The sequence below is a fragment of the Stenella coeruleoalba genome, assembly GCF_951394435.1.
Source record: "Stenella coeruleoalba genome assembly, chromosome: 8".
Taxonomy (NCBI): Eukaryota; Metazoa; Chordata; class Mammalia; order Artiodactyla; family Delphinidae; genus Stenella; species Stenella coeruleoalba.
Window position 1 is genome coordinate 105,114,160 of NC_137154.1, and position 24,258 is coordinate 105,138,417.

The 24,258-nt window shown below is 44.1% G+C and overlaps 1 protein-coding gene across 16 annotated transcripts in view; it reads left to right on the forward strand.

Annotated features, from left to right (window-relative positions):
• Positions 1-24,258, forward strand: part of NTM (neurotrimin) — a gene marked incomplete at its 3' end in the record, with an annotated part of 1,328,870 nt that overhangs the window by 362,789 nt on the left and 941,823 nt on the right. For 14 of the 16 annotated variants that reach the window (XM_079930756.1, XM_079930747.1, XM_079930749.1 and 11 more), the window contains one exon: positions 480-6,950. The exons of the other annotated variants lie outside the window; for them this stretch is intronic. The remainder of the gene's footprint in view (positions 1-479; positions 6,951-24,258) is intronic. 16 annotated transcript variants of the gene reach the window in all.

Sequence of the window (24,258 nt, forward strand, 5' to 3'; positions counted from 1 at the left end):
GGGGTCCAGACTACTTACTTGTTTGCCACCTGACCGTCCCTGAAGGAGGGCGAAGTCTGCAGAGCTTTAGGGCTCCAGGACATCCGGTTTGAAAGTAACTGGATTATAGAATAAAAAGATCTTTCTAGCGCTTCCCTGGTGGCGCAGTGGTTGAGAGTCCGCCTGCCGATGCAGGGGACACGGGTTCGTGCCCCGGTCCGGGAAGATCCCACATGCCGCAGAGCGGCTGCGCCCGTGAGCCATGGCCGCTGAGCCTGCGCGTCCGGAGCCTGTGCTCCGCAACAGGAGAGGCCAGAACAGTGAGAGGCCCACGTACTGCAAAAAAAAAAGATCTTTTCATGCAGTGAAAGCTCTCCAAGCCCTGGCCTTAGCCCACCTCTCCAGTCTCATTCCTTGTCATTTACTGTCTTCCAGTTTATATAACACAGGAAGGAACACTGAGAAGATGATAAATATTATTTTCTGTATTTGTTTTACAGATGAGACCACCAAGTCCTGGTGTGCCTAAGTAACACGCTCAAGGAGATGGTGTGAACCCCTGAGGCAGGTGGACCAGAGCCCACACTGCTCTTCACGACTAGCCACCTGTGCCCCTCATCAGACCTCCTGGGAAGGCCGTGCCTGAGTGGAGTTGTTTTCTGTGCCCATAGAGGAGGCAGAATATTTGATCCTGGCCTTCAGAGAATCCAAACAGAAACACTTACGTATCCTTAAATGCACTCACAAAAAAGGGCAACTAATTCAGCTCTGAGAAGGACAGATTCCGATCTATAAAATATTGACCCCATAAGGTGGCAAGGATAAATACAATAATGTATATGGAAGACCTCTATGCTCTTGAAAGCAGAGAGCAGAAGCACAAAGACTTGCAGGAGCTGGGCAGGGACCATAAATGATTTTTCTATCCAAGGGGAATGGGGGTGCACAGGGAATCCCTGCCACATTTCAAAAAGCAGCAGCTGCTCAGTTCTAACAGGCCGTTAGTGCCCGAGATTCGGAAGGAAGCTCTTGGTACTGCCAACACTTCTGATTTTTAAGAAGAAATCTTGTTTCAAAATGTTGTCCTACCCAATTGTTTGTTGTCATGTATGGATCAAACAAAACAGCAGGAAACCGGGAGAGGGCTTTGGCCTGGAATCTGCCAGTTTGCAGCCTCTGCCTTAGAAAGGGCTTCGGGAAGGCCGGCTTTGTAGTTAGAGAAGCAGAATCTCACAAAGCAAACCACCTAAGGGCCGAGGAATTTGGAGTTGGCAGAAGCGTCCTCCCTGGGAGGGTGCGGTTGTAGCGGGCTCAGGAGAAGGAGACCGAGGACCGTCTGAAGACAGGGAAACAAACATCAGAGTGAGCGTCACCAGGCAGGCAGAAAATTAGAAGTGTCGGAATCGATCTGCTCTTCAGAGCCAGAGGACTCAATCAAGGTGGAAAACAGTAAAGAGCAAACTAAAATCAGCGAGCTCCAAATGGTTTGTTTGGGGCGCTGGCTCGAAAAAGGAGTCGCATAAGATGGTGCCGTCTTCCGCGGCCCTTTCGTTTTCTCACTTCCCCAAAAGCCGAGGAAGACAAAACAAAACACTCTCCCTTCACATCGAACTTTGTGAAGGATTCTCTCATCCTCTCGCTAAGAACCTTTTATGACTTTCCCAGCTACATTCAAGGAGATAAAAGGCAAACTCAAAAATTTCAGCAGATAACCAGAACCTATGAAACACATTTCAGAAGGTTAAAATAGAAATCGAAACATAAAAAAAAAAAAAGCCTGCAGTAAACCGTCTGTCCTCCAAACCTGTTTTACCCAGCCTTCCTCATCCTCTGATGGCAGTTCTGTCTTTCTAATTGTTCAGGCCCATTGGAATCAGTGCTGACCGCCCACTCTGTCAACGCTCCACACTTGATCCATCAGGAAATCCGATCGGCTCCACCTTCAAAATATACCTGAAATCCAAGCGCTTCCTTCAGCTCTGCTACTAATACCTTCACTGAGTCAGCGTTGTCTCACCTGGATCATCGCAGGGGCCTCCTGGTTGTTCTCCAGCTTCTACCTAGGCCCCTACATCAGTAAGAATAGGCTACCTGTGGAGCAGAAATAATTATCAATCTCGCAGTAACTTAACCAGCAAAGTTACGAGAACACGCACTCTCACGGTTGAAATAGGTTAGTTGGTGGAGGGACTCTGTTCACCTCTTGCCCACCCAGACAGATGAGCAGCTACCATTGCCATCACATGGTGCTGGCAGAACTGCCCAGAGGCCCTGGAAGGATCCACCGGAAGTGAAATGTGTGACATCTGGTTACACCTCACTGGCCAAGCCAGTCACAGGAGGGTACAATCCAGCCGTGTCCCAGGAGAAGCAGACATACTCTGTGGATACACGAAGGACCAGCACACACCCCTAGGATCTGTTCTCAGCCCAGCAGACTGAGCCATCTTTTTAAGACCTAAGCTGGAAGGTGTCACCTTCCTGCCCTCCATTTCCTTGAGACAAAGCCAGAGCTCCTGTGGTGACGGCAAGGTGCCACATGACCCCATGCCCCATTATGTCTCTGGTCCCACGTGTCCTACTTTCTGTTCCTTTGCTCACTCCATTCCTGAGCCTTTGAGCTTCCTCCTTCCTGTTCCTCAGACAAGCCAGGTGCAGTCCCATCTTTGGGCTTCTGCAGTGTCTGTTCCCTCTGCCTGGATGTATATGTGCATGGCTAGTTCCTTCAAGTTTCCATCTGACCCCCTTAAATTTTTTGTTCTCAAATGTCTTCTTACTTAAAATTGCATCCGTACATCCCTGTGTTTGACCAGGGGAACCATAGCTGCTTAGCTGCATTATCTTGAGAAATTTGCTTAATCTCTCAAAGTTTCAATAGCCTCCCTTGTAAGATTAGGTTGATGGTATGTGACTTGCTGGGTTATTATGAAAATTGAATGAGAAAATATACACGTGACGTTACACTCTTAGTTGTCACCAGCATAAGGCTGGTTCCTCTCGCCCATCCCCAGTTGTAAAATAGCGCAACAGCCATTTAATGGTCTTTTGTAGAATTTCATACTTTGGGGGGTTAGAAGGGACCTTAAAGTTTATCTGGTCTCGTGTTTTCAAATTATCTCCAGATCCTTGTCGATGCAAACCAAAGCATAACAAAGCAAAAATAGAACAAAACCAAAACACAACCCCCCTCCCAATTCTGTGGCCAAATAAGGAAGGGAGGAAAGTTTCTCCTATTTATGCTCAATTTTTGGAGATTCAGAACTCACGTTAGCATATTGAAAACTCTGAGAATCCTTGCGGTAAAGAAACCTGTTCAACTTTGTTTGAACCAACATTCTCCAAACTTAATTGACCACAGAACCCTGCATTTTCCCCTTCACATTAATGCTTGTTAACATCCTGTAGAACTAATGTTCTGTTGAACACAACTTGGGAAGTGCTGAGCTAGTCTAAATCTCACAGTTACTTGAGAACTAAGCTGTAGACCAGAGAGGTTAAGTGCTCAGCCCACTGTGGCACAGAGGCAGGGTGAGACTGGACCCTGACCTGGACACAATCCAGGGCCAGGTTCCTCATTTCACACTCATTTCTTGATAAATAAAGTCATCAAAAGTGAAAATGGAAAGACACTTTCTCCTATTTACTGACATTGTCAGACTCGCTCTCGTGCCCTGGGTCAGAGATCAGGGCTTTCACTGTCCATTTTCATCCCCTCACCTTGTTCTTGCAGCAAGAACTTTTGTTTACCCCTGAGGTCCTCCTTCCACTTTGGATTTCAGGGTGCAAAAAAAAAAAAAAAAAAAAAAAACCTTTGAGAGCAATGTCCAGGCAGAACTGTTAGTTATTATTTATCTGTGCCCGGGTGTCTTAGTAGACTGTATGTCTAAATGAGGGGGAAAAATGCTCTGTAAATAAAGCAACAATCACCACATGGCTCTGTCGCGTGGGAGAGCTCACAGACCAAAATCTGCGACAGATGAGCTGTCATTGCCTAGACCCCCTCCCCACCCTTAAAGCCTACCTACCACATGCTCATGCCTTCTTTATCCTTTTCTCCTCTCCTGGGCAACGGGATGTGACAGGTGGACATTTTCTGAGTATAAACGTTTTCAAACGAAGTGGACGGGCTGGGTCCATGGGCTGAACATATACTGTTGGGAAGCTTAGCTCCTGGCTGAGTGTTAACGATGCTTTCTTCCCCAGCGTGCCCTGGTTTGTTTAAGAACGTCTGTGAGCGCTTCCTCTGGAGCCGTGTCTGTATCTCTGTTGTCGTTCATGTCGATGAAGATGACGTATCTCAGTAATGTACTGTATTCGCAGACATTGTGACACTAGTTGCAAAATGATGTCTCTGATTGTCACTGGGTTGTACGTATTACATACTTTCTTCTCGGATCTTTATGAGATCTTGGTTCTGATTGGCTTGTTTATGCCTCACAGTCACACCCTGAGATGTACAGGGACGATACGACGCCTCCTTTTCCTATTCATAGGTAAGTTGAGGCACAGATCAGAGAAGTGTCTTGCCCAAGATCAAATGATCAGATGTCTAGACATTTGAAGAACCTGGACTTGAATTCATCCTTTGACTAAATCCTGGACTGTCTTCACACTGATGATTCCTGACCTTGGAAGGGTTGTCTTAAATACTCCTTCCTTGTGCCTGCATGGGCTCCTCGGTGACTTGGAAACTGCACATGGTGGAGGCCAAGGTCAGGGCTGACATATGTGTAAGTGCCCAGGATCCTAGCCTTCCAGTGAGACGCACGCTGCCATCACCACCATCATGGCCGAGCAGACAGACTTCCCAATCTATCCCCAGCCCTGGGCTAACTGAATAAGAGAAAGATGTGATCTAACCACAGTACCAGTCCATTTTGTGTGTAATACATTTGTAGGCGTTAGTTAACAAGGGATGTGTACAAGTAGTAAAATATATAATATCTCCCAAAATAAGAACAGCTTTAGTGTGTTAGCTTTCCTGATTATCAAAGCATCATTTACTGCAAACAATATGGAAAGTACAGAAACCTATGGAAGAGAACGTGAACATCAATTATTTCCCATTCCCCAAAGGAACCCGAGGCAAACATCTTGGCTGGACCCTCTCCAGGTACAGGTCTCGCTCACCTGCCCACGAGCCTGTGCAGGAGGTGACATCTCTGCTCTCCGACATGGCTGCTTTAGTTCCAGCTATAAACACAAATAAATTTAGTCAATTCTAGAGGGTGCCAATGGAAGAAAAGAAAATCTGGTTTGCTGTGGCTGGAACATATCAGTTGTTAAACTTTGTAAGATCATAGACCTCTCTGAGATTTTGATGAAAGCCGTGGATAATTCTCAGAGGAAAAAAAAATCTATGCACATACACAGGATACTTTGCATATAACATTAAGGAATCCAGGAGTTCTACCTGTAATTCCCCTGAAGCCCTTCAAGTCAGAAAGACTCCTGCTGTAAATGAAGAAAGAAGTATTCATAACTCTTATCACAATCTATATATTTGTTTACTTATGTAATATTTCTCTCTCCCACTAGATTATGAGTTTTACAATAGCAGAGATGGTTTATTTTATTTGAAGATGTACAGGCGGTGCCTGGTAGCTAAGATGTCTCAGTTATTTGTGAAATGAAGTAACAAATGAACGAATGAATGTGTGCATACAGGTGTTCCTTTGCACCAGCAGCGACTTATGCATGATATAAATAGGAGGACTGGTTAGGGGAAAAATAGGAAGGGGGAAGTTTTCATCTGCTTTTTTTATACAGATATAAAAAAAGATGGTAGGGTAGGGTGCCATTCTGTGAAGAGATAGTATTAGTTGTTTGGTGGGGGTGGGGATTATAAACTTTTCATCCAGGTAGGGAGGGCAGCAGTAGCCTGGGTCCTTGGAAACCCTGCCTCATGGTGTCATCACAGGAGGATCTTTTCATCTACTTGGTAGATATTGTCTGACCCAGATGCATGATGGGAAGGTATAACCCGGCACTGCTCACCATTTTTCCTTCTTCCTGTTGATGTTCTTCCAAATGCCTACTTTTCCCTGAATTCAACACCAGTCTGCTCAGGATCCAGCCTCTGTCTCCCTCATACTCAGTGTCTGGAAGCTCATATCAGATTGTTCACAGTGAATTCCTTATTGGCTACATTTCCATGGAAGACAACGCTCTTTACTCCAAATCATTGGTCCTGCCGGTGACTAGGTTTGCCTCTGCAATGCCCCTTGGGCTGCATTCCACTTCCTAGATTCCTAGATTCCTTCTTGGAAGTTCAGGCTTGAATGTGTCATGCAGCTGTGCTTCAGAGAGAGAAAGACGGGTTAAGTGATGTACGGAGCAGGGCGTCATCTCCTGGCCTCTGCTGCTTGTCATTACCTTGTTCGGTGTACTCAGCGCTAATCGCGCAGTCAACACAAATATGCCTGGTGAGCTGAGCAGTGCAGAGCAATAGACTGGACGGGAAGGTTAGATCACAGCCACTCGAAGGGGGCGAGAGGCACAGGCGGGCTGGGTGGGGAAGAGCCCGGACGCGTGGAGTGGCCCTGAGTCGGCCTGCGGGGAAGCAAGCGGAGCTCTTCAAGGCGGGACCCCGGGGACCGCTCAGCTCTTGCTTCTCTCTCTCTTGACGTCACCGGCCTTTGAGACTTTCTAGCTTCTAACCCCAACTGTTAGAATGAGGATACCTGGCACCTAGTAAATAATCAGCAAACACATGCTGATTTAAACAGAGGGAATGATTTGATGAAATTATTCAAACATTTATTGAATGTCTCTCTTCCAGAGATGGGGCTAGTGCTCAAGATGCCATTGTCTGTTCTAGTCCAGAAGAAGGAAATTCACACACAATAATAATAAGTGTATAATATGTCGAAAGAGCTGGAGTAGACTTAAGTGACTGTTCTGCGAAAAGTGCAAAGAAAGGAGTGACTCTCTTAGCCTGCAACGTCAGGAGAACATCTAAAAAGCGATACGTGAGTCTGTATTTACTTGATCCACTAATATTGAGCTCCTGCAACATGCCAGGGGTTGTGAAAAGCACTGAGAAGAAAATGGTGCCAAATCATTTTGGACTTAAAGGAGCTCACGTTTTACTGGGGAAACAGACCAATGAAAAGGCATTTGAGGGGGAGCGCTTGTGTTTGGTTTACTATTGTTTACAATGATACGTTTGCTCCTCTGTGGGAGGATTATTACATGTGATCACTCCTGCCCTGCGTCCTGATGATAGGCTTGGCCGTGCAGGGGCTCTGGCCAGTTGAATGTGAGTGTATGTTGCCTACACCATGTCTGATCAGGGACTTTACATCCTATGGATGCTTCATTCAGTCTCTTATGTTCCTATGTCACCTGCCATCAGAAGAGTATGTCTCAAAAGGGGGCTGTCCCCCAAGCAGGGCCTGAAAGAGAGGCTGCCCTGAGCAGATCTGAGCCTGACCCACAGCCTGAAGCAGAGACTCAGCAGCCAGGTCTTATCTGTAGACATGCAACATGAGCAACAAAGACGTCTCTCTGGTTTTGCTCTAAGCTAATGAGACTTGGGGCTGCTTGTTACACAGTGTCACTTAGAGCAATCTAACTAATACAGTGGTAATAGGGGTAAAGCAGAGACCATAGTAAGGAAACATGAGGGAAGTTCAAATGCCAGCCTAGAGCAATGGTCAGCAAAGACTGCCTGGGAGAAGAGGGGCATCTAAGCTGAGTCCTGAGCAGAGAAACGTTGGAAGGAGAAGGATGATCCAGAAAGTGGAGATGCTCAGGTAAAGGCCCAAATAAGGGAGGCTGGAGATATAACTGATGGAAGAAAGCCTCTGAGGAGGAAGGAGGAGGGAAATACAGTCCAGAACCTTGAGGACTGACAGCAGAGGCAGCACAGGTGGAGGTAGGTACAAAGATGCTTGTGTAGGCAAAGGACAGGAGCTTGAGACAATTTCAGGTTGATGTTCCTTTGGAGTCTCTGCTCAGGTATTACCTTATCAGTGAAGATCCTCTTTACCATCTTTTAAAAATGTCCATTTGTTCCTCCCCTGCCCCCTTTTTATTTTTCTCTGTGACAACTTCACTATTGGACATACTGTGCAGTAGAGAACTTGCTCATTTGTTTGCTGTCATTCACTTCCCACTGGAATGTAAGCTCCGCAAGGTTTTGTCTCTTATATTCCCTGCTGTATTCCTAGAACCCAGAAGTATCCCTTGCTCACGGAGGGACTCAGTAAATACTTGTTAGATGAATGGATGGTTGGATGATGACTTCTAGTTTTTCAAGTGAAACAGGAGGCAAGGTCGTCTGCCGAGGGCGTTTGGGGAAGCATAGAAGGAGCGCCAGGCAATGTTAAGAGCCCAGTGGAAGCTGGAGACCTGAGATAATTTGTGAGTTGTGATTTTCTCCAGAGGTTCTTCACAGATCCCATGAAGGAGGGGAGACGGATCCAGGGTTGAAGGTTTTTCAGGTCAGCATAATGGAAAGAAAAAGATCAAGGACATTTTGGGAACTTGGCAGCAGGAGGTGCTTTTGCTTGAAGTGTTAGATCCTGGGGTCTTGCCTGGATGGAGAAAAGGAATGAAGACAGGAGGGGACAGATGGACAGGGGAGGAGGAGGAAACAGCCCTTATGATAATGAAATGGAGAATTCCAGGCCCAGTGAGTTGCTCATCCTAATGAATGGGGCTATGGGGGAGAGCCCTGTGTGAAATGAGCCAAGTAAGGCAGGAGATGTGGAAGGGTCCTATGTACCATATTAGGGGGATTGTCATGGAAAGGGCTCCAGGTTCACTTTGGACTCTGGAATTTACTAGTGCATGACTCCATGCGAATTATTCTCTCTAGGTATCCGTTTTCTCATTTTTAAACTAGAGATAATAATAACATCTTTCTCATGGAACATTTATGAGGATCGAATGAAATAAGATATGCAAATGCAGCTAGTATATTTAAGAGAATAAATCGGATAACATATGATACTGCATATTGCCTGCATAGAACAAGTGTTCCATAAATGTTTGTATTCTGTTTTGCTGTTTATTTGCTTATTTGGTTTTCTCTTTGGGCTAGAGGTTCACCCCTAGAATGTAGGTATGAGCAGGGTAAGGGAGAAATGAGAGCTATTTGATTCATCTGGGGAATGTTTTTAATACTAGACATGATTTCAGTATTCCCTCCAACTTCATCCTCAACCTTCAAAGAATCGCTGCAGGAGGTAGTGGGCTCCCTTTAAAAGTTTTTCTGTAGGTGAATAACGGGTCCTGATCTGCAAACACAGCTGTGGCGTTAGTGTAAAAAAATAGGTGGTGGGGGCTTCCCTGGTGGCGCAGTGGTTGAGAGTCCGCCTGCCGATGCAGGGGACGCGGGTTCGTGCCCTGGTCCGGGAGGATCCCACATGCCGCAGAGCGGCTGGGCCCGTGAGCCATGGCCACTGAGCCTGCGCGTCCGGAGCCTGTTCTCCGCAACGGGAGAGGACACAACAGTGAGAGGCCCCCGTACCGCAAAAAAAAAAAAAAAAAAAAGGTGGTGGAAGAGACCAGAGGGCATTACAGAGAGTAATGTTGAGGGGTAATGTAGGGGTCATGTTGAGGTCAAGATGCTTCTTTTGGCAGGAGACTGGGAAAAAGAGAGGTCCATTTGACCTCTGATTAACTTTTTGGGTGTCTAAGGAATTAGATATTAGGAAAAATGACGTGGATTCTCTGTAGTTTGTGTTTGAAAGACTGGTCAAGATTCAAATCCTGAATCTTCCATTATTGGGTGTATAACCTGGACTACTTACGTCATCTTTCAGCTCTTTTTTTCTCATATGTAAAATAGAGAAAATAAAACTCACCGCAGAGGACTACTCTGGTGATAAAGTGAGATTATGCATCTGAGGGTCTGTCATGGAGGTCCCATCAGGCACTAAGTAAGTGCTCACTAAATGGCAGTAGTGGTGATTGTTGATTTTGGTGTTATTGGTTTCCGTGGATCTCTGGGGTGGGGAAATCTCTGAGTTTTACAACAGGTAAATAGTCGTGAGCTCTGTAGATAGAAAGTAATGTTTGATTAATGTATTATTTAGGGTAGATGATAACCTCCATAATAAAGTGATTCTGAATTACAATGTTTTAAACAAAAGAGAATTTTATTCCTTCCTCACCTGACAGCACAGAGTCTGTGGAGTGGCTCTCCATTCCCAACAAGTGGGTCTACCTCCAAGTCCAAGGCAGCTGCTCTGTTCTCTCATCTCTAATACTCAGGGAAGACCTATCACTAGAAGAAGAAAACGAGCAATGAGCTACAAAGAAAGAACGGGGTGACCCTGGGCAAGGGAACTTGAGTGGGAAAAATGTCAGAGACTCATCCATTTTAAGCATCTCTATGACTTGGAAAATTCTTAGCAATGCATGGTTCACCCCTCATCTGCTAAAGCTGAATCAGATGTAACCTGGTCCAAGCGGCTAAGTTACAGAGAGTCCTAGAACCAAAGACCCAGCAGGGTGATGACCGCAGAAGCCCTGTAGGTGGAGAATCAGGTGGCCTTCAGGTAGGACCTTCGTCCTGGTTTGCCTGGGACAGCCTTGGTTTTAGCAGAAAAAGTCCCACATCTCAGGAAACCACTCAGTCCCAGGGAAACCAGGATGGTTGGTTAACATTTCTTCAGGTTTTATTTAGAATTTTTTTTTCATTGTTGCTTCAGTTACTGCCAAGGAAGAAGACCGTTCTTTCTCCCATCCCTATAATAGCAACATGCCCAGACACACATCCCCCCCACACATACACCCTAGAACTTCTCCATTGGGTTGACGTGCTATGGTCAAGCTCTTATGGAAATATCAGGATCAAGGAAAAATATCATTCATTCATTTATTGAGCACTTATTACACACTGACAGTACACCAAGTACTATGTTAAGCACATAATATACAAGGACAAATGAGACATGAATTGCGATTCCCAAATGTTCACAGTTGACCTGGGGGGAGATATCAGTAAACTGATGATTACAATGGAGTGTGGAAAGTGCTGTGACGGAAAGAAGCTCAGGATACACAGGAATAGGGGGGAAGGTGTCCAGCCAACCTGAGGAAAGTGGGGCAGGTCTCTTGGACATAGTGACCCTGAGTTCCTGCTTGGAAGACAGATACTAAGTTTTCAGGCAGAGTAAGTGTGGGGAGGAAAGTGGGGCTGAGTGTGGGGAGAGAGTGAGGGTAGGATGAAGGGGGGAGAGAGCTCTGCGAAGCAAAGGGAGCATCTGAGTAGCTGGCACATGGCTTTGGAGTTGAGACTTACGAAGCTGAGACTTAAGAAGTAAGTTGGCTGAGTGATACCTCTTCCCTCCAAAAGCCCATTCCTTTATCACTTCTTCCCACACTGGGGTGAGCTGGTCGTTAGAACTGTGCGTGGATCCTAATGGATCTCTGGAAAGTGAGAAGGCTTCTTCTGAAATCTTCAACTTTAACGACACTCACCGTTCTGAGAGCAGGTGGATTAAGTCCATCAGAAGAGGATCACACACGAGTCCAGAAATGTCCCTGGAGTCCTGACTCCCATTCCTCTGCTCGCCCAGCCAAGAAGCATGCAGAGAAATACTAGAAAGTGTGAGCTCTCCAAATGCAGGTGAAGCACCTGTGAATTCATCCTCGTGCTCCAGAGCTGTCTCCTGCTGGCCGCACGTCTCTAACGGGGCTGTGTTAAGCTGCTCTAGGGTCCGAGGAAGGTACAAAGTTAGAGGTTCTTCCCATTGCTTCCATGAAGAATATTTAAAATGTTGACTAAAATAAGTAATTAAATCACAGGTTGCCATGATTGAGTCCAGTCAAAATCCTACTCAGTATTTACACTAACATTTGTCAGAACTTTAAGTTGCATGAACTTCTTCTCCTGAAACCAGATCCTGTCCTGCTCAAGGTCTAACCTCACAAGTCTCTTCTGTCTCAGATAAGTTATTAGCGATGTCAACAGGTACTTGTGAGAGAAACACCTGGGATGCATTTCTTGGCCCTGACTTGAAGAAGAATATGGACTGAACTGTGTCCCCTCAAAATTCATAGTGGAAGCCCCAATGTGACTGTATCTGAAGATAGACTGTATCTTAATTAGATATCTAATTAAGGTTGAATCAAGTCATAAGGGTGGGGCTCTCATCCAACAAGACTGGTGTCTTTATAAGAAGAGGAAGAGACATCAGATCTCCCTCCACCCCGAAACTCCAGGCTGTGCACACCCAGAGGGAAAGCCACGTGAGACAAAGCAAGAAGGCAGCCGTCTGCAGGCCAGGAGGGAGCTCTCATTAGAAACTCAGTGCTGCACCTTGACCTTCGACTTCCAGCCTCCAGAACCATGAGGAGACACACTTCTGGTGTTCAAGCCGCCTGGTCCATGGCATTTTGTTGTGGAAACCCCAGCAAACTCATCTGTCCCCTTCGGAAGATGTCTTTGGTCCTCCTCAGATGAATCTCTTCTACCAGCTGCCACAACCCCAGCCTCTTCACTGGATAAGGAATAAAAAGAGAAGGACCTGTTCCTGAACCTCAGCCGCCCAGAGGACAACGCTCTTGCTGGGAGAATGGGAGCGACCCGGTCCTGCACAGACCTCTGCATCCTTAGTTCCTCTCTACCCTGAATAAGATGAGGGAACCCTAGGAAGAAAAATGAAAATAATTGACAATAGCAGTAGAACTCTGAACCTCCACATCTTAGCAGGGTTGCAGGGGTGTTTCGGAGACTAGTCCAGGTTACAGTGTATCTTTGCTGGAAATATTGCTCCTTTCCTGGTCTGGGGGCAAATGGGCACCTCTGCCTCCGAGATCTCCCCGGGGATCCTTTTTCTCTAGAGAAGCGAACGCCAGTCCACCTACACGGGACAGCTCTTATTTCTCAGCCAGCAGGAAGCATCGCCAGTGAAGAATGTTCCCTAATTATCTGCACACCTCCCAGCAGAGCACGGGTGTGTGAGCCGGGACGAGTGATGACGATGCATCTGGAAGGCTCACGGAGAGAAGACGGAGGCGCTCCCTCGCTGGCACTTATGAAGAATTCATGGATATTCCTGCTGCAGCCCCTTCATTTAGCCAGAACCCTTGCATAAGACGCATGCATAATTGAAAGGCCCAAACCGTCGGCTTCTCCATGAGAGCAGAGGCCGGCATCCCGCAGGTGGGTGGGTGCACGCACACGGAGGTGCAGCGTGGGCCCTCTGACAGCTGCTTCTGTGGCCTCGGCGTTACTTTATGTTTAGTGCCTTATAGTTAGTGACACCCTGTCCAGCATGGGGTATTTCTTATCTAAGGAGATGGGTGCTGGACAGTCCCTATGGGATGGACAGTGTCGGGAGGGTCTCTCCATCTCACGGGTGGTTGATCTAGAATCTAGGTAACTGTTTTCTAACTGCAAGCCATGCCACATTATGGGTCACAAAATCAATTTATTGGGTCATGGTCAGCATTTTTAAAAAAGAATGCAATAGAATAGAATAAAACTTTTTGGTATACACACATACACACTCACACACACAATGTGTCCTGATGTAAAATGTGGATCACAATAAAAATTTTGAAAGGAAAGTCATTGGGGTCTGTGAACTTTAAGTCCCTTTTAAACCTGAAATTCCATAATTATATCAATCTTCTACTTTGTGCTGAGTGCTGAGCAAGGCATTGTGGGATTCGAATAGGTTGAAGATGGTCCCTGAACTAGGGCCCTGGTCCAGGGAGGGAAGCCAATAAATAGTATACTTCCAACGGATACTTCGGCCAGGCACTCTGCTAGGCTCTTTCTTATTGTCTTATTTCTTTTAATCTCAGCAAAAATCCTGTGAGAGGTGTATTTTTCTTTTCATTTTCTGGGTGAGGAGATGGGCTCAGAAAGATGTATGTCACATAGTGATCACGGAATGCAAGACTTCCCATGAAATAATGGGGGAAAGATTACATTTCCAAGTGTTTGCTTCAGGCAATAACGGTCATAGGGAACCCACGAGAGGAGGGATCAGTGTGAATTGTCCCTGCAGGCTGACTGGTTCTCAGTGGTAGCCTTTGTGGACAAGGCCCTTCTAAGTTTGGGGAACAGAGTAAAGAAAGAAGCAGAATAAAGTTGAGATCAATTCAAAAAACAGGAACGGCATTCCAGGCTCTGTGTTAGGCCCTGGAACACGGCAACAAGCACCAAACATCCCTGCCCCCAAGGAGCTTAAACTGGAGAGCAGGCTCTTGCAGAAAGAAGCATTTGGGGGATGCTGCCTGTTTTTATATCTGAGAGAGTATTCAGGAGACTCAAGCAATTCCCTGTTACCTGGAACTTATAGTTGTCAATGGGTGGCCCATGTAAAAAGCGTTCATTTTTTTCCCAGGCTACCAGGTTTCACCGATTAGAATAAGAACAATTTACCGAATAGCACAGAAGGTCTGGAAGAGCCTGGTGCTTTTCCAGAGCAGCCAGGAATACAATCAGGGAGTTTCTGTTTATTGACAGGCAGGGACTGCTGTCAATAAAACCCAAAGTTTTAGCCAACCAGCCAGGGTGTGGGCTCGGGTGAGGTTCCCAGGATGCTTCACGTGCAGAGCTGGTGCCAGGCATTGCTCCAAAGACCCAGTCATCCTCTGGGTGTCTCATCTTTGCCTCTCAGTCACATGCCTCATATTATTCTGACTCGCCATGCCAGGGCTAAACTATCTCCCTGGTGTTTCACTGGTACCCACCAACCGCTTCTCTCCAACATTTTCTCATCTCTGTTTCACATCTTCTAGCAGAGCCAGCCACTGTGTCCTGGATTCCGTTCTTTGTCCTATTCTGTGTTCCTTCACCAGCTCTTGTGTTTTTGCAAAAGCCAGCAAAATGTCTCTTTGTCCGTCTCCTCTCTTTTTCCAACTCATGTCATTCCCAATTCACACCTCAGAGAGTGGCTGTGAAGCAACTTTTACACACAGCGCATGCCAACTCCCTCAAACACCTGTCATCTCTCAAACTAAGCTCCTTTAGGAGGTTTTCCCGGACTGTGGATCAGAAAGGCACCATCTCACCTTACAGAAACATCCTTTATATAAAACTGCTTCTCAAAATGAATTCAGTGCAGCAGACACACAAAATCCTTAAGAATGGCAGTCTGCCTTTACAGTGTGGCCTTAGGACAGGTGTTTCCAATGGGGGAATACCTTGTCTTTCTACTGTCTTACGTGGTGCTTACAAGCTGGGAGGGTTCAGACAGCAGAGGCAAGACTGGGGTAGACCAGTCCATTCACACACAGCTAGTGAATTTATTGTGTGCAATGCCGTGTTGTGGACACACGTATTGGGGAGACAGAAGATGAAAGGAGAAACTCTGTTCTTCAGTAGTTTGCAGTTGAGTTGGAAGAGGGGGATGCAGATGTATTTGTAAGAATTCCTGACAGAGGACAGAATCCTAAGGCAAAGTGACACGTGTGGTTCCCAAGTGCTCCGGGCAGGTGCCTTGCTTGCTTGCTTGTTTGTTTCTCTTTCCTCTCAAGCTCAGCAGGCCCACAATCTTCCTGGGAACCACCAGACAGCTTCTGGGTTCTTGGCTTCCCCTCCCCGACGCGTGTCCCCGCCTCTCAGCCTCCCCGCCTTCCCCCGCAGTCAGGAGAGGGCTCCCTGAGGATGGATAAGAGTGGTGGTTTCATCTTCCACGCGCTGTGTTCAGGGCTGGGAAAGGCATGCTGATGAGTCAGGAGCTTGGAGCAACTGCTGAGGGCATTAAATAATACAAAACTCAGTGTCTGGTTTTCAAAATAACCCAAATAAAAGCAGAATATTTTCTGCCTAATTTTGTCCATGAGAGTTTCTTGGCTCTTTTATTACTTTTATGATACAAATATTTCATGACCATCGTTTCAAAAGAATAAACGAGGGACTTTCCTGGTGGCACGGTGGTTAAGAATCCACCTGCCAATGCAGCAGACACGGGTTCGAGCCCTGGTCCGGGAAGATCCCTCATGCCGCGGAGCAACAAAGCCCGTGCGCCACAACTACTGAGCCTGCGCTCTAAAGCCAGCGAGCCACAACTACTGAGCCCGCGTGTCACAACTACTGAGCCCGCGTGCCACAGCTACTGAAGCCCGCGCGCCTAGAGCCTGTACTCCGCAACAAGAGAAGCCACCGCAATGAGAAGCCTGCGCACCGCAATGAAGTATAGCCCCTGCTCGCTGCAACTAGAGAAAGCCCGCGTACAGCAACGAAGACCCAACACAGCCAAAAATAAGTAAATAAATAAATAAATCTTTAAAATAAAAGAATATGAAAATATACTAAGTACAATATGAAAGCTACTCTTCACCCCTCCTTCACCCCACCCCCGAGGCGAGCACTGTCTGCCCACTGACTCACCTCCATTCCCCTCTCAAGATAGAAGACACGGACACTTATATTTGATCGATGACTGGAATACTATACTCATTGCTCTTTGGTTCTTTTCATGTAATAATAGCGTTCAGAGACACATAAGTACGTTAGCGATACCCCATGTGTAAACAACTGTATAGCACTCTGTGAAAGGGAAGAACAAAAATGAACCTTAAAATATTCCTTACGACGGCAATCTATGTGGTACTTGTTTCTATTATTAGACAAAACTGCAGTCAGCGCACTTGTAGCCGGCTCCTTGTGCCCCTGCATGTTTCTCCAGAAAAGAGAACCTCAAGGTAGAATTGTTGACCAAAAGGAAAAACACGTTTAAAATGTTGATTGATGTTTCACGTATGGCCCAATGGTGTGTGAAATGCTCTTCTCTTCCACCCGCAGCAACCCTTGACATTATCAGTATTTTAAAACTATTGGCAATCTATTGCAGGGCGTGGAGTGGGGAACCTCGTTATTGTTTAAATTTGAATATCTCTGTTTACTAGTTGGCTTGAAACTCCTCTCGTATGTTTGTTTGTTTTCTTAGTGTTTCCTTTCTGTGTATTGTTTACTTGCCTGTTTTTATACTGTGGCGTTGATGGGTATGGAGATGTGCTGCGTCCCTCGCATATACTCAACTTCCTAGGGACTCCAACCCCTGGCAGGCTGCCTGTCTTATCATGATGATTGGCAGGAGTGCCTTAGGTATTCCGGATGCCAAATGAAAGCTGCAAATGTAATGGGTTCCAAACCCATCAGCCAGAAGTGAAACCCTCCTCATTTCTCTCTCGCTGAATTTGATGTCCACCCTTTCCACTAGATGGCAGAAGCTGAATCTCAGACCCAACCGTCATGGCTCTTTTCCTCAGCTTGGGGTCAGGTTTCTGGGGTATGGGTACCAAGGTGTCGTTGGCAGGAGGCATCTGGTCTTCAGTCACATTTTGTCCACCCTGCCTCCCCTGAGAAAAGCTTTATATCCTCTGGTTCTTGATCTTTAAGTTAAAGCTGAGTCATTCTTTGTTCCCGTTCAAGGTGACTTGAGCTGATGCTTCAGTGCTGTTACTTGGTGCATAGGGATAATTCGGCTGTTTTTGCGCGTGTTACACATGAGAGAAAACGCTGAGTACCTGTCAAACCCATCCTTCCAGACACACCACACAGGGATTTTTTGAGCCATTGCTCTCCCACCACACAGGGCTGGGTTAAGGAGAGGGCATGTTGGGGTCTTGTGTATCCCCGGGCCTCACTTAAGAAAAAGAGATGTAAGACTCCTTGTTTCTGAGTTTTCTGTCACTTGTACCTCCACCATATGCACACACAGCCCCTACGACAACAGCTCAGCCTGTGGCAGGATTTCTTTCTCAAGATAACGAGTTTCTCAATTCTCTTTGTTTCCTTTTCAACTCCTTTTCTTCGCGAAGCCACTAAAAAATCTTGATTGAGAATGGAGACAGTCAAATCTGCAGATTGAGATGGTTACAGACGCCTTTTTCCAAATGTTATTCTATGCCGTGTCCTAGGCTTTTGAAATTTGAAAACTGAGAAGGGACCCTTTTGTTTTCTGCATTATTGTGTGTCATGTGTCCTCTGAGGCAGGGAACGTAGAACGCCCTTGCTGCTGCCGAGGTGAGGAGGGGGCAGCTGGGTGAGGGGACAGGGGGCCCACGTAACAGGAAGGTAGAGAAAAATCAGTTATTATATCAAAATATTATTCCACTGCACCAGTATTTCTTTTACTTGTCTTTTAGCTTTGTTTATGGAGTCTTTTGTCATGCAGACATTTATAATTTTTGTACAGAAAAACCTGTCAATCTTTTCCTTTATAAATTCTAGGTTTTGTATCTTACTGAGGAAAGCCTTCCAGTACACAATTTAAAAACACATTCTCTGATATTTTCCTCAAATACTTAAAGAATTTTGTTCTTTATATTAAACTCTTCATCCCGTCTTGAATTAATTTTTTTGTAAGTTCAAGAAAAAAATTTGTCTCTGTCTGTCTGTGTCTGTGTCTATTTGTCTTTCTCTTTTCCTTTTAGATAGACCATTATCATTTTCCCAGCACCATTTATTTAATAGTGAATTCCTTCCCCACTGCTTTAAAACAATCTTTATTATAAATTAATTGCCCGTAGGCACACAAATCTTATTCTAAACTGTATTCTAGAGTATTCCAGACACAGAATAAGGAAGAGATGGCAGTTGTAATGCTTCTTCCTCAATTGGCTTCCTTTCCTGTGTGTATTTCATGAAGATGAATGTGATTCTAACGTCTAAAGAGAATGTTTGCAAGCAACAAGTTTCTAAATTTAAACAAGTGGCTTCATTTTTGATCCACCTCTAAAAAAAGAGTGAAACCTTCCAATTCTGGAGGAAAAAAATGCTTATGCTAGACTCCTCAGGGAGTTTAAAAGATCATCTGACTGTATGTAATTTTATATCTGATGGAACTCCACTGTGTTCTTTGGCTGGTAGATGCATTTTTAAATTTATTGGCTGATTATTTTTCTATTCAGGGTTTCTGCCTACTGAGTCAATGTTGGCAGTTCCATATTCCTAAGAAACCATTTATTTCATCTAGATATTCAGCACTATTGGCTTAGAGCTGTACCTCACGTTCTCACAATATTTAAAATTTAATTCATGTCTTCTTTCTTATTTCCAGTAGTGCTTGTATAAAATATTTCCTTCGATGACACTAGCCTGGGTTTTATCTATTTTATTGGTCTTTTCAAATGACCAGATTTTATTGATCAGGTTTTTTGTTGTTATTGTTGTTTCTTTTATATCATTCTCTTTTATGGTTATTTGTTTCCTTCATTGACTCTGTGATTCATCTTCAAATTTTCCCTTGTAGCCAGCATTGGCCATTTGCTATACCTCTGGCCAATGAACACTACTAGGATTTAAGGAACACATTTGTTTTCCTTTAAAATGGGGTGGACAAAAGCTAACACACTCTTTTCCTTCCTGCTTGGATATGAATGACATGTCTGGAGAAGCAACAGATATCTTGAGTGATAAGGCAAAGGCTAACAAAATTGTAAAACCCTTGGCTGGATACTATTTAAGCACTGGCTTAATTCCAGTAACCACACATTTCTGGACTTGCTTTTTATTTTTTTTTAACATCTTTATTGGAGTATAATTGCTTTACAATGGTGTGTTAGTTTCTGCTGTATAACAAAGTGACTCAGCTATACAAATACATATATCCCCATGTCTCCTCCCTCTTGCGTCTCCCTCCCACCCTCCCTGTGCCAACCGTCTAGGTGGTCATAAAGCACCGAGCTGATCTCCCTGTGCTATGTGGCTGCTTCCCACTAGCTATCTATTTTATGTTTGGTAGTGTATATATGTCCATGCCTCTCTCTCACTTTGTCACAGCTTACCCTTCCCCCTCCCTGTATCCTCAAGTCCATTCTCTAGTAGGTCTGTGTCTTTATTCCCATCTTGCCCCTAGGTTTTTCATGACCATTTTTTTTTTTTAGAGTCCATATATACGTGTTAGCATACGGTATTTGTTTTTCTCTTTCTGACTTACTTCACTCTGTATGACAGACTCTAGGTCCATCCACTTTACTGTAAATAACTCAATTTCATTTCTTTTTATGGCTGAGTAATATTCCATTGTATATATGTGTCACATCTTCTTTATCCATTCATCTGTTGATGGACACTTAGATTGCCGTCCTGGCTATGTAAATAGAGCTGCAATGAACATTTTGGTACATGACTCTTTTTGAATTATGGTTTTCTCAGGGTGTATGCCCAGTAGTGGGATTGCTGGGCCACATGGTAGTTCTATTTATCGTTTTTTGAGGAACCTCCATACTGTTCTCCATAGTGGCTGTATCAATTTACATTCCCACCAACAGTGCAAGAGGGTTCCCTTTTCTCCACACCCTCTGCAGCATTTATTGTTTGTAGATTTTTTGATGATGGCCATTCTGACTGGTGTGAGGAGATACCTCATTGTAGTTTTGATGTGCATTTCTCTAATGATTAGTGACGTTGAGCATCCTTTCATGTGTTTGTTGGCAGTCTGTATATCTTCTTTGGAGAAATGTCTATTTAGGTCTTCTGCCCATTTTTGGATTGGGTTTTTATTTTATTTTTTTTGATATTGAGCTGCATGAACTGCTTGTATATTTTTGAGATTAATCCTTTGTCAGTTGCTTCATTTGCAAATATTTTCTCCCATTCTGAGAGTTGTCTTTTCGTCTTGTTTATGGTTTCCTTTGCTGTGCAAAACTTTGAAGTTTCATTAGGTCCCGTTTGTTTATTTATTTTTTTATTTCCATTTCTCTAGGAGGTGGGTCAAAAAGGATCTTGCTGTGATTTATGTCATAGAGTGTTCTGCTTATGTTTTCCTCTAAGAGTTTTATAGTGTCTGGCCTTATATTTAGGTCTTTAATCTGTTTTGAGTTTTTTGTGTGTATGGTGTTAGGGAGTGTTCTAATTTCATTCTTTTACATATAGCTGTCCAGTTTTCCCACCACCACTTATTGAAGAGGCTGCCTTTTCTTCACTGTGTATTCTTGCCTCTGTTATCAAACATAAGGTGACCATATGTGTGTGGGTTTATCTCTGGGTTGTCTCTCCTATTCCATTGATCTATATTTCTTTTTTTGTTCCAGTACCATACTGTCTTGATTACTGTAGCTTTGTAGTATAGTCTGAAGTCAGGTAACCTGATTCCTTCAGCTCTGTTTTTCTTTCTCATGATTGCTTTGGCTATTTAGGGTCTTTTGTGTTTCTATACAAATTGTGAAATTTTTTGTTCTAGTTCTGTGAAAAATGCCATTGGTAGTTTGATAAGGATTGCCTTGAATCTGTAGATTGCTTTGGGTAGTATAGTCATTTTCACAATGTTGGTTCTTCCAATCCAAGAACATGGTATGTCTCTCCATCTTTTTGTATCATCTTTAATTTCTCTCATCAGTGTCTTATAGTTTACTGCATACAGCTTTGTTGCCTCCTTAGGTAGGTTTATTCCTAGGTATTTTATTCTTTTTGTTGCAATGGTAAATGGAAGTGTTTCCTTAATTTCTGTTTCACATTTTTCATCATTAGTGTATAGGAATGCCAGAGATTTCTGTGCATTAATTTTGTATCCTGCTACTTTACCAAATTCATTGATTAGCTCTAGTAGTTTTCTGGTAGCATCTTTAGGATTCTCTCTACATAGTATCGTGTCATCTGCAAACAATGACAGTTTTACTTCTTCTTTTCTGATTTGGATTCCTTTTATTTCTTTTTCTTTTATGACTGCTGGGGCTAAAACTTCCACAACTATGTTGAATAACAGTGGTGAGAGTGGGCAACTTTGTTTTGTTCCTGATCTTAGTGGGAATGGTTTCTGTTTTTCACCATTGAGCAAGATGTTGGCTGTGGGTTTGTCATATATGGCCTTTAATATGTTAAGGTAAGTTCCCTCTATGCCTACTTTCTGGATGTTTTTTTTCATAGTGGGTGTTGAATTTTGGCTAAAGATTTTTCTGCATCTATTGAGATGATCATATGGTTTTTCTCCTTCAATTTGTTAATATGGTTTATCACATTGATTGATTTGCATATACTGAAGAATCCTTGCATCCCTGGGATAAACCCCACTTGATCATGGTGTATGATCCTTTTAATGTGCTGTTAGATTCTGTTTGCTAGTATTTTGTTGAGGATTTTTGCATCTATGTTCATCAGTGATATTGGCCTGTAGTTTTCTTTCTTTGTGGCATCTTTGTCTGGTTTTGGTATCAGGGTGACGGTGGCCTCGTAGAATGAGTTTGGGAGTGTCCCTCCCTCTGCTATATTTTGGAAGAGTTTGAGAAGTCAATCTCTTAATATGTATGTTCCTTTTACCATTTTCTTAATTGGATTTCTTATTGTAATTCTTTTCCTTCTCTTGTGTTAGCATTTGTTGTAGAGCTGGTTTGGTGGTGCTGAATTCTCTTAGCTTATGCTTCTTTGTAAAGATTTGAATTTATCCATCAAATCTGAACGAGATCCTTGCTGGGTAGAGTAATCTTGCTTTTGGGTTTTTCCATTTCGTCACTCTAAATATGTCCTGCCACTCCCTTCTGGCTTGCAGAGTTTCTGCTGAAAGATAAGCTGTTAACCTTATGGGGATTCCCTTGTATGTTAATTGTTGCTTTTCCCTTGCTGCTTTTAATATTTTTTCTTTGTATTATTTTTTGATAGTTTGATTAATATGTGTCTTGTCATGTTTCTCCTTGGATTTATCCTGTATGGGACTTCCTGTACTTCCTGGACTTGATCGACTGTTTCCTTACCCATATTAGGAAGTTTTCAACTGTAATTTCTTCAGATATTTTCTCAGTCCCTTTTTTTTTTGTCTGCAGTAGTTATTTCCACTATTTTATCTTCCAGGTCACTTATCCATTGTTCTGCCTCAGTTATTCTGCTATTGATTCCTTCTAGAGAATTTTTAATTTCATTTATTGTGTTGTTCATAATTGTTTGTTTGCTCTTTAGTTCTTCTAGGTCCTTGTTAAACGTTTCTTGTATTTTCTCCATTCTATTTCCAAGGTTTTGGATATCTTCACTATCATTTCTCTGAATTCTTTTTCAGGTAGACTGCCTATTTCCTCTTCATTTGTTTGGTCTGGTGGGTTTTTACCTTGCTCCTTCATCTGCTGTGTGTTTCTGTCTTCTCATTTTGCTTATCTTACTGTGTTTGGGGTCTCCTTTTCCCAGGCTGCAGGTTCGTAGTTCCCGTTGTTTTTGGTGTCTGCTCCCAGTGGGTAAGTTTGGTTCGGTGGGTTGTGTAGGTTTCCTGGTGGAGGGGAGTGGTGCCTGTGTTCTGGTGGATGAGGCTAGATCTTGTCTTTATGGTGGGCAGGACCACATCTGGTGATGTGTTTTGGGGTGTCTGTGAATGTATTATGTTTTTTGGCAGCCTCTTTGCTAATGGGTGGGGTTGTGTTCCTATCTTGCTAGTTGTTTGGCATAGGGTGTCCAGCACTGTAGCTTGCTGGTCATTGAATGGAGCTGGGTCTTAGCGTTGAGATGGAGATCTCTGGGAGAGCGTTCTGCATTTGATATTACGTGGGGCCAGGAGGTCCCTGCTGGACCAATGTCCTGAACTTGGCTCTCCCCCCTCAGAGGCTCAGGCCTGACACCTGGCCAGAGCACTAAGACCTTGTCAGATACTTGTCTCAGAATAAAAGGGAGAAAAAAATAAAATAAACTTATATTTTAGAAAAAATGTTAAAAAGTAATGAGAGAAAGAAAGAAGAGAGCAACCAAACCAAAAAACAAATCCACCAATGATAACAAGCATTAAAAACTATACTAAAAAAAAAAAAAAAAGGACAGTCAGAACCGTAGGACAAATGGAAAAAGCAAAGCTATACAGACAAAATCACATAAAGAAGCATACACATACACACTCACTATAAGAGAAAAAGAAAAACAATATATATATATATTAAAAAAAAGGAAGAGAGCAACCAAATCAATAGGCAAATCCAGCAATGATAATAAGCTCTGAATACTAAGCTAAGATAAACATAAAACCAGAACCAAGTTAGATGCAGAAAGCAAACCGCAAGTCTACAGTTCCTCCCAAAGTCCACCTCCTCAATTTGGGATGATTCGTTCGTTGTCGCTTCAGGTATTCCACAGGTGCAGGTGCATCAAGTTGACTGTGGAGCTTTAATCCGCTGCTCCTGAGGCTGCTGGGAGAGATTTCCCTTTCTCTGCGTGGAGAGATTTCCCTTTCTCTTCTTTGTTCTCACAGCTCACAGGGGCTCAGCTTTAGATTTGGCCCCGCCTCTGCGTGTAGGTCACCTGAGGGTGTCTTTTGGGAGGTCTGAGGTCTTCTGTGGGTGTTCACTAAGTGTTGTGTAGGAGTTGCTCCACGTGTAGATGTATTGTTGATGTATTTGTGGGGAGGAAGGTGACCCCCGCGTCTTACTCCTCCACCCTCTTGAAGGCGCTGC